This window comes from Paramisgurnus dabryanus, chromosome 5 (genome assembly GCF_030506205.2).
Source record: "Paramisgurnus dabryanus chromosome 5, PD_genome_1.1, whole genome shotgun sequence".
NCBI lineage: Eukaryota > Metazoa > Chordata > Actinopteri > Cypriniformes > Cobitidae > Paramisgurnus > Paramisgurnus dabryanus.
Window position 1 is genome coordinate 1,985,769 of NC_133341.1, and position 11,589 is coordinate 1,997,357.

Sequence of the window (11,589 nt, forward strand, 5' to 3'; positions counted from 1 at the left end):
AGTGGCCAATGATGTGCCCAGTGATTACACTCCGAGTCACAAGTAAAACGGTCCAAACCCCGTGTCTCTACGATGTTCTGATGCGGAGATATAAGGCTTTGTTTATTCGGTTGCTAGGGTGCTCAAATTTGGTTGCTAGGGGCGTGGCTTGGGAGTGGCCAATGATGTGCCCAATTGTTACACCCCTAGTCACAAGTAAAACGGTCCAACCCCCGTGTCTCTACGATGTTCTGATGCCGAGATATAACTGTTTGTATTTTATGTTGCTAGGGTGCTCAAAAGTGGTTGCTAGGGGCGTGGCTTAGTAAGTCTGTAAGGATCCTGAGAGACTGATTGGATGCCTGAGTAAAATGAGCCCACCCCCATGTCTCTATGACACTGTGGTGCAAAGATATCCATCCGGGCATTTTATAATGGCAGTCTATGGTATAGGTTGCTAGGGTGCCCAAAATGGTTGCTATGGTAACCTTACACCCCATTGTGGGGGACGTCCTGACAGAGTCTAGCACCCTCTTCAAATGTAGTAACCCACATGTTTCTATGAAATCCTGGCTCGGACCTATGACCCGTCAAAATTTTTGCAATGGTAAGTCTATGGGATTTTGCCCCATTGACTTTTCATTGGGACACTTTTGGCCACCTCTTACACCCCAGGGGTACAACTTACACCCCATTGTGATCCATGTTCTTAAAGAGCCTACCACCCTCTTAAAATGTTATAACCCACATGTTTCTACAAAATCCTTGAGCGGAGCTATGACTCGTCAAAGTTGGGCGCAATGTTAAGTCAATGGGATTTTTTGGGTGGTTTTTCGCCCCCCTTTCAGAAATCCTGCACCCGATCGCTTATAAAAGTCATAGCAGACCTCTCCTCAATAAGCCGGTCGATTTGAGCCCTCTTTCATGGGTCTACAACAAAGCGTGCGGGACGAGTTACGCGCCAAAAAAGTGTCCAGAAAAAGAAGAATAATAATAATAATAAGTATGCAAGATAGTAATAGTGATGCTTTGCATAAATGCAAGCACCACTAATAATAATAATAAGTATGCAAGATAGTAATAGTGATGCTTTGCATAAATGCAAGCACCACTAACTAGATAGGTACATTTCCTAAAGAAAATGTGAGTGGTGCTTGCCGTGGCAAAATTCTGGGGAACATATGATTATACTTCAAGCCAAAAGTAAAACGATCCAACTCCTGTGTCTCTACGATGTTCTGATGCGGAGATATAAGGCTTTGTTTACTTTGTTGCTAGGGTACTGTATTTGGTTGCTAGGGAAAAAAATGGCATCCACTAGTGATTACCCTCCGAGTCATGAGTCAAACGGTCCAACCCCCATGTCTCTACGATGTTCTGATGTGGAGATATAAGGCTTTGTTTACTCTGTTGCTAGGGTAATGTATTTGGTTGCTAGGGGCGTGGCTTGGGAGTGGCCAATGATGTGCCCAGTGATTACACTCCGAGTCACAAGTAAAACGGTCCAACCCCCGTGTCTCTACGATGTTCTGATGCGGAGATATAAGGCTTTGTTTACTCTGTTGCTAGTGTACTGTATTTGGTTGCTAGGGGCGTGGCTTGGGAGTGGCCAATTATGTGCCCAGTGATTACACTCCGAGTCACAAGTAAAACGGTCCAACCCCCGTGTCTCTACGATGTTCTGATGCGGAGATATAAGGCTTTGTTTACTCTGTTGCTAGGGTACTGTATTTGGTTGCTAGGGGCGTGGCTTGGGAGTGGCCAATGATGTGCCCAGTGATTACACTCCGAGTCACAAGTAAAACGGTCCAAACCCCGTGTCTCTACGATGTTCTGATGCGGAGATATAAGGCTTTGTTTATTCGGTTGCTAGGGTGCTCAAATTTGGTTGCTAGGGGCGTGGCTTGGGAGTGGCCAATGATGTGCCCAATTGTTACACCCCTAGTCACAAGTAAAACGGTCCAACCCCCGTGTCTCTACGATGTTCTGATGCCGAGATATAACTGTTTGTATTTTATGTTGCTAGGGTGCTCAAAAGTGGTTGCTAGGGGCGTGGCTTAGTAAGTCTGTAAGGATCCTGAGAGACTGATTGGATGCCTGAGTAAAATGAGCCCACCCCCATGTCTCTATGACACTGTGGTGCAAAGATATGCATCCGGGCATTTTATAATGGCAGTCTATGGTATAGGTTGCTAGGGTGCCCAAAATGGTTGCTATGGTAACCTTACACCCCATTGTGGGGGACGTCCTGACAGAGTCTAGCACCCTCTTCAAATTTAGTAACCCACATGTTTCTATGAAATCCTGGCTCGGACCTATGACCCGTCAAAATTTTTGCAATGGTAAGTCTATGGGATTTTGCCCCATTGACTTTTCATTGGGGCACTTTTGGGCACCTCTTACACCCCAGGGGTACAACTTACACCCCATTGTGATCCATGTTCTTACAGAGCCTACCACCCTCTTCAAATGTTGTAACCCACATGTTTCTACAAAATCCTCGAGCGGAGCTATGACTTGTCAAAGTTGGGCGCAATGTTAAGTCAATGGGATTTTTTGGGTGGTTTTTCGCCCCCCTTTCGGAAATCCTGCACCCGATCGCTTATAAAAGTCATAGCACACCTCTCCTCAATAAGCCGGTCGATTTGAGCCGTAATTTATGGGTCTACGACAAACCGTGTGGGACGAGTTACGCGCCGAAAAAGTGTGCAGACATAAGAATAATAAGATATAATAATAATAATAACTAGATAGGTACATTTCCTGAAGAAAATGTGAAGTGGTGCTTGCCGTGGCAAATTTCGGGGGACAATATATGATTATACTCCAAGCCAAAAGTAAAACAATTCAACCCACATGTCTCTACGATATTCTGATGCGAAGATATAAGGCTTTGTTTATTCGGTTGCTAGGGTACTGTATTTGGTTGCTAGGGAGAAAATTGGCATCCACTAGTGATTACCCTCCGAGTCACGAGTCAAACGATCCAACCCCCGTGTCTCTACGATGTTCTGATGCAGAGATATAAGGCTTTGTTTACTCTGTTGCTAGGGTACTGTATTTGGTTGCTAGGGAAAAAAATGGCATCCACTAGTGATTACCCTCCGAGTCACGACTCAAACGGTCCAAACCCCGTGTCTCTATGATGTTCTGATGCAGAGATATAAGGCTTTGTTTACTATGTTGCTAGGGTACTGTATTTGGTTGCTAGGGAAAAAATGGCATCCACTAGTGATTACCCTCCGAGTCACGAGTCAAACGGTCCAACCCCCGTGTCTCTACGATGTTCTGATGCGGAGATATAAGGCTTTGTTTACTCTGTTGCTAGGGTACTGTATTTGGTTGCTAGGGAAAAAAATTGCATCCACTAGTGATTACCCTCCGAGTCATGAGTCAAACGGTCCAACCGCCATGTCTCTACGATGTTCTGATGTGGAGATATAAGGCTTTGTTTACTCTGTTGCTAGGGTACTGTATTTGGTTGCTAGGGGCGTGGCTTGGGAGTGGCCAATGATGTGCCCAGTGATTACACTCCGAGTCACAAGTAAAACGGTCCAACCCCCGTGTCTCTACGATGTTCTGATGCGGAGATATAAGGCTTTGTTTACTCTGTTGCTAGGGTACTGTATTTGGTTGCTAGGGGCGTGGCTTGGGAGTGGCCAATTATGTGCCCAGTGATTACACTCCGAGTCACAAGTAAAACGGTCCAACCCCCGTGTCTCTATGATGTTCTGATGCGGAGATATAAGGCTTTGTTTACTCTGTTGCTAGGGTACTGTATTTGGTTGCTATGGGCGTGGCTTGGGAGTGGCCAATGATGTGCCCAGTGATTACACTCCGAGTCACAAGTAAAACGGTCCAAACCCCGTGTCTCTACGATGTTCTGATGCGGAGATATAAGGCTTTGTTTACTCTGTTGCTAGGGTACTGTATTTGGTTGCTAGGGGCGTGGCTTGGGAGTGGCCAATTATGTGCCCAGTGATTACTCTCCGAGTCACAAGTAAAACGGTCCAACCCCCGTGTCTCTACGATGTTCTGATGCGGAGATATAAGGCTTTGTTTACTCTGTTGCTAGGGTACTGTATTTGGTTGCTAGGGGCGTGGCTTAGGAGTGGCCAATGATGTCCCCAGTGATTACACTCCGAGTCACAAGTAAAACGGTCCAAACCCCGTGTCTCTACGATGTTCTGATGCGGAGATATAAGGCTTTGTTTATTCGGTTGCTAGGGTGCTCAAATTTGGTTGCTAGGGGCGTGGCTTGGGAGTGGCCAATGATGTGCCCAATTGTTACACGCCTAGTCACAAGTAAAACGGTCCAACCCCCGTGTCTCTACGATGTTCTGATGCCGAGATATAACTGTTTGTATTTTATGTTGCTAGGGTGCTCAAAAGTGGTTGCTAGGGGCGTGGCTTAGTAAGTCTGTAAGGATCCTGAGAGATTGATTGGATGCCTGAGTAAAATGAGCCCACCCCCATGTCTCTATGACACTGTGGTGCAAAGATATCCATCCGGGCATTTTATAATGGCAGTCTAAGGTATAGGTTGCTAGGGTGCCCAAAATGGTTGCTATGGTAACCTTACACCCCATTGTGGGGGATGTCCTGACAGAGTCTAGCACCCTCTTCAAATGTAGTAACCCACATGTTTCTATGAAATCCTGGCTCGGACCTATGACCCGTCAAAATTTTTGCAATGGTAAGTCTATGGGATTTTGCCCCATTGACTTTTCATTGGGGCACTTTTGGGCACCTCTTACACCCCAGGGGTACAACTTACACCCCATTGTGATCCATGTTCTTACAGAGCCTACCACCCTCTTCAAATGTTATAACCCACATGTTTCTACAAAATCCTCGAGCGGAGCTATGACTCGTCAAAGTTGGGCGCAATGTTAAGTCAATGGGATTTTTTGGGTGGTTTTTCGCCCCCCTTTCGGAAATCCTGCACCCGATCGCTTATAAAAGTCATAGCAGACTTCTCCTCAATAAGCCGGTCGATTTGAGCCCTAATTTATGGGTCTACGACAAAGCGTGCGGGACGAGTTACGCGCCGAAAAAGTGTCCAGAAAAAGAATAATAATAACTAGATAGGTACATTTCCTGAAGAAAATGTGAGTGGTGCTTGCCGTGGCAAATTTCGGGGGACAATTTATGATTATACTCCAAGCCAAAAGTAAAACGGTCCAACCCCTGTGTCTCTACGATGTTCTGATGCAGAGATATAAGGCTTTGTTTACTCTGTTGCTAGGGTACTGTATTTGGTTGCTAGGGAAAAAATTGGCATCCATAATGATTTCACTCCGAGTCACGAGTCAAACGGTCCAACCCCCGTGTCTCTACGATGTTCTGATGCGGAGATATAAGGCTTTGTTTACTCTGTTGCTAGGGTACTGTATTTGGTTGCTAGGGAAAAAAATGGCATCCCATAATGATTACACTTCGAGTCACGAGTCAAACGGTCCAACCCCCATGTCTCTACGATGTTCTGATGCGGAGATATAAGGCTTTGTTTACTCTGTTGCTAGGGTACTGTATTTGGTTGCTAGGGAAAAAATGGCATCCCATAGTGATTACACTCTGATTCACGAGTCAAATGGTCCAACCCCCGTGTCTCTACGATGTTCTGATGCGGAGATATAAGACTTTGTTTACTCTGTTGCTAGGGTACTGTATTTGGTTGCTAGGGAAAAAAATGGCATCCCATAATGATTACACTCCGAGTCACGAGTCAAACGGTCCAACCCCCGTGTCTCTACGATGTTCTGATGCGGAGATATAAGGCTTTGTTTACTCTGTTGCTAGGTTACTGTATTTGGTTGCTAGGGAAAAAATTGGCATCCCATAATGATTACACTCTGAGTCACTAGTCAAACGGTCCAACCCCGTGTCTCTACGATGTTCTGATTCGGAGATATAAGGCTTTGTTTACTCTGTTGCTAGGGTACTGTATTTGGTTGCTAGGGAAAAAATTGGCATCCCATAATGATTACACCCTGAGTCACTAGTCAAACGGTCCAACCCCCGTGTCTCTATGATGTTCTGATGCGGAGATATAAGGCTTTGTTTACTCTGTTGCTAGGGTACTGTATTTGGTTGCTAGGGAAAAAATTGGCATTCCATAATGATTACACTCCGAGTCACTAGTCAAACGGTCCAACCCCCGTGTCTCTATGATGTTCTGATGCAGAGATATAACTGTTTGAATTTTATGTTGCTAGGGTGCTCAAAAGTGGTTGCTAGGGGCGTGGCTTAAAAGCTTTGGGAATATCCTGATAGACTGATTGGATGTCTGTGTAAAATGAGCCCACCCCCTTGTCTTTACGACATTGTAAAGCAAAGATATCCCATCTGGAACTTTTTTATTCCCTTATATGGGCATGTTTCCTGCCCCATTATAAGTCAATGGGAAAATTCGGGTGCCTCTTACACCCCAGGGGTACAACTTACACCCCATTGTGATCCATGTTCTTACAGAGTCTACCACCCTCTTCAAATAATGTAACCCACATGTTTTTACAAAATCCTCGCTCGTACCTATGACCCGTCAAAGTTTTTGCAATGTTAAGTCTATGGGATTTTCCCCCATTGACTTTTCGTTGGGGCACTTTTGGGCGCCTCTTACACCCCAGGGGTACAACTTACACCCCAATGTGATGTATGTTCTTACAGAGCCTACCACCCTCTTCAAATGTTGTAACCCACATGTTTCTACAAAATCCTCGAGCGGAGCTATGACTCGTCAAAGTTGGGCGCAATGTTAAGTCAATGGGATTTTTCGGCTGGTTTTTCGCCCCCCTTTCGGAAATCCTGCACCCGATCGCTTATAAAAGTCATAGCACACCTCTCCTCAATAAGCCGGTCGATTTGAGCCCTCTTTCATGGGTCTACGACAAACCGTGCGGGACGAGTTAGGTGCCGAAAAAACGTGCAGATGTAAGAATAAAATATAATAATATCCCTGAGGAATAGTAATAGTGATGCCTTGCATAAATGCAAGCACCACTAATAATAATAAGTATGCAAGATAGTAATAGTGATGCTTTGCATAAATGCAAGCACCACTAATAAGTATGAGCAATAATAATAGTGATGCCTTGCATAAATGCAAGCACCACTAATAATAATCATAAGTATGCAAGATAGTAATAGTGATGCCTTGCATAAATGCAAGCACCACTAATAAGTATGCAAGATAGTAATAGTGATGCATTGCATAAATGCAAGCACCACTAATAATAATAATAATAATAATAATAAGCTTAGATCGAAGAACAGTATGTTGGCTTTGTCAAGCCAACATAATAATAATAAGTATGAGCAATAATAATAGTGATGCCTTGCATAAATGCAAGCACCACTAATAATAATAATAAGTTTAAATACAATATCAGTATGTTGGCTTTGTCAAGCCAACATAATAAGTTTAAATACAATATCAGTATGTTGGCTTTGTCAAGCCAACATAATAATAATAAGTTTAATAGCAATAACAATATATTGGCTTTTTCAAAGCCAACATAATAATAATAAGTTTAATAGCAATAACAATATATTGGCTTTTTCAAAGCCAACATAATAATAAGTATGCAAGATAGTAATAGTGATGCTTTGCATAAATGCAAGCACCACTAATAATAATAATAATAATAAGTATGAGCAATAATAATAGTGATGCCTTGCATAAATGCAAGCACCACTAATAATAATATCCCTGAGCAATAGTAATAGTGATGCTTTGCATAAATGCAAGCACCACTAATAATAAAACTTAAGAAGAACAATAAGTGTGCTTTTGCAAGCACACTTAATAAGAACTAGAAAATGCATTTCCAGAGGAACCGCAAAAGTGTGCTTGCTCTGGTGCAGTCACTAACGTGATTTGTGAAATGTAAAATTTTAGAATGTTTTTTATCTTGTGCATCCTAGCATTGGAGTCCCAAGTTCATGTACAAAGTTTGGTTTCAATACATGAAAGGAGAGGTCGACCGATAAATTGGCCGGACGATTTTTTTTTGGATATTTAAAAAAATCGTCTTTGGCCGATTTTGCTGCAAAATTAGGCCGATTAATAGGCAGGCACATCTGCAGGCACCTAAGCGTTGTTGTAGAACTCGTGACGCTGCCTCTTGCTGAAAGTAGATCGCTCCCGTGTGTGTGCAGCCGTGCCTTATTCACAAACAGCTTTAGTCAACGATGGCAGGATCGCGCAAATTAAGCAGCCAGTACAACAGCGTGACGGGCTTATGTCTCGCGGTGCACTGTCCGTGCAAAGATTAGGCTCATTTCATGTGATGACGATCTTTGTTTGCGTGACAGAGAGAGCAGAGCCGCACGCGCACGCTTTCTGTCTTTAAACTGTCTGCCTGCTTTTATTACTCAAAACAAAACTGACTCGATGGCGAAAGGTTGGAAGACCAAATCATATCCACCGAGGAAATGTTTTACGTGTTGTTACAGTAACACTTTGTTTACAGTTTTGCGCTGCTCAGCCTGGATTACAACACAATGCGTCCGATTCGCGAACTGACTCCTTTGAACGGATTCGTTTGAATGAACGGTTGAAACAACAGATCTGTCCCAACACTAAACTCACAAGACGTCACTGTCAGCACAATCAGTCACTTATAGTGCCTCAGAAATGAGAATGTAAATGTTTTTAGAAAGATTTGCCCTAAATAACCGTCTCAACTAAAAAACATAGACATTTACTATGTTAACTTTATGATGAATAAATCATTTATCAGGTATACAACAGTGTTAATTTCGTTGACTAAATATTTTCGTCATTATTTTCGTCACGAATATATTTTTGCGGACGAAAACGAAACGAAAACTAAAAAAGAAGTCACTGATGGAAACTAAAACTATGACTAAATTGATTGACATTATCGTCAATGAATAAAGGACGAGACGAAAATAGACTGTGACGAAAATCCAATCAGCAGAAGGTTGAGATATGAGGAATGAACAAAAGAACCAATCGGCAAAACGGAACAGGCAAGGCTGCATGAGAAAAGAACCAATCAGAGCCTGACTTATAGAGACGTGACCGAAGGTATTCAATCTTCGACTGAGCTCTCGGGCGGGAAGATGGCATTCGTAGAGATGATGTCTAAAAGAGCTACAAAATGTCCACAGCCGGGAGAAAAAGAAGGGAAGACTTGTGGGCACACTTCACGTTTGACAACAAACAAAACAAAACAAAGTGTAAAGCATGCGGGGCGGTCATTCGTGGCAAGAACACCAATTTGAAAAGACATTTACAGATGAGCCTCCCGGACATTTTTTCAAAGGTAAATTAACAGCGATGTTCTTTTGTTTATTGAGCTAAACAAAATTGAAAGACTGCAGTGCATAGATGTTGTAGCATTAAATATTACGAACTGAAAAGTCCTGTAATAGCCCCTTCTTCAAGTTAGATGAGAGCACCATACGAATACGTTAAATTATGCTACATACATTTGATTAATACTAATGTTTAGTATATTTCATAATGTTCTACTTGATGACAATATAACAAATATTTTTAGATTAGTCATGTGAAACGTGACTGTTCACATCTGGACCTAACTTTTCTATTATTAATGATGAATTGGCAGCTAGTTATAGTTTACATTACCATGACAGTGTTTGTTGCTGCAAAAAAGCTTTTGAATTGAAATAAAGGCACAGTTGTGTTGAATTAAAGACACAGTTGTGTTTATATATATATATATATATATATATATATATATATATATATATATATATATATATATATATATATATATATAAAAAGTTTGTTTCCTATACCAGAGGTAAACAATAAATCTAATAAATCTGTTACTTATTTTAGTTGACTAAAATACCAAGCAATTTAAGTCGACTAAAATAAGACTAAAATTAAAACAAATCAGATGACTAAAACTTGACTAAAACTAAAAAGAATTATAGTCAAAAGACTCAGACTAAAACTAAATAAAAATTTCTTGTCAAAATTAACACTGGTCTACAAATGGGATTTTATCCTACAAAGCAATAAAAGCCATGGTAAAAAACTGATCAAAGATGATGACAGCAGAGTGTCAGGTAATATCTGTGTCTGATAAATGCATGGTGCAGAGGAGGTTGTAAAACTCTTCAGAAAGACCAGTCATAATTTTTTTTAAATACTTTGACTTAAATAGTGACATTTTTACATTTAAAATATCTGCTAATGATGAGAACATTTTGATCATTATGTACACATAGAAAATCGGCCAAACATATCGGCCCTCGGCTGCCCTGATTTCTAAATATCGGCATTGGCCAGAGAAAAAGCCATATCGGTCGACCTCTACGTGAAAGCATTTTGATACACACGCACGCGCACGCACACACACACACACACACACACACACACACACACACACACACACACACACACACACACACACACACACACACACACACACACACACACACACACACACACACACACACACACACACACAAATGTATACAGGCTTGTAACCAGGGGTGTTTCCAGCATTGAAGGACATCCAGGGCTTAGCACAAACCATTTTATGTAAATACAGGGACCACAAGCCTAGATAACCCGCTCTAGCTAGCCTAGAACAAACTATAGCGGCTGTGCTGCACATGTTCAGTGTTTTCTTATTAAAATTTTTTAGAGTTGTAATTTAAATAATTTTAATTTTGGGGTGAACAATCCCTTTAAAGTTCCCTATTTTCACACAATAGTTTTGTACATAATATACCAAAAATTCTTCTTTAGTACTTAAGATAATCTTAAAAACATGAGACTTAATGTAGGCCAGAGTTCACGTCACCAAAAGCAGCAAATGTAAGCAGCATTTTATTGATGATAAGCTCATTTTTAAAATAAGCGATAGGAGAGAGCGACAACAGCACTGATAGCCTAATATCATTTCATTTCTTTACTATTTATGAATATGATTGTGTGTTGAGCGTCTACGACAGGGCTATTCAATTAGTTTGTCATGGGGGCCAGAGATACATCAGTGATGATGACTACATATACATTTAAACATACTCATGTTGTATTTTGAAACTGCATAACAACAAAATCAGTGCATTGTACAATATACTTTTTCTACAAACATGTATTTTCAAACTGCATACAACAAAACTTGTGCATTGTAATATGACCAAGTAAGCTTTATCTACATCCAGACATGTTTGTATTTTGTATTTTAAAACTACATAACAACATAAGTGCATTGTAAGATACCCGAGTAAGCTTTATTCTACATTTAAAGGGGTAAATAAGAGCCATATCACACTCATTGAGATTTTAACTTATTTACTCACTTAAGTACACATAACCAAAAGTTTATAATATGGAACATAACATTGTTTTATGCAGTTTTTGGCCAAAGCTAATTATTTCACTACCTCTATTTAAACTACAACCGCCATCTTAATAACTGGCAAACATTAGGCTAGCTTCTAATAAGAGAAATTATACTTTTAGATTTCGTCAGGGCAGTAAAATCAGGTGTATGTTTGTCAGCGCGATACGCATACAGTGGTGCAGGTGCTGGGCTGTGAGCGATGGGCGATTAACTGTTACTCGTTTAAATTGCATTCTTGTGTGAGAACGATGAC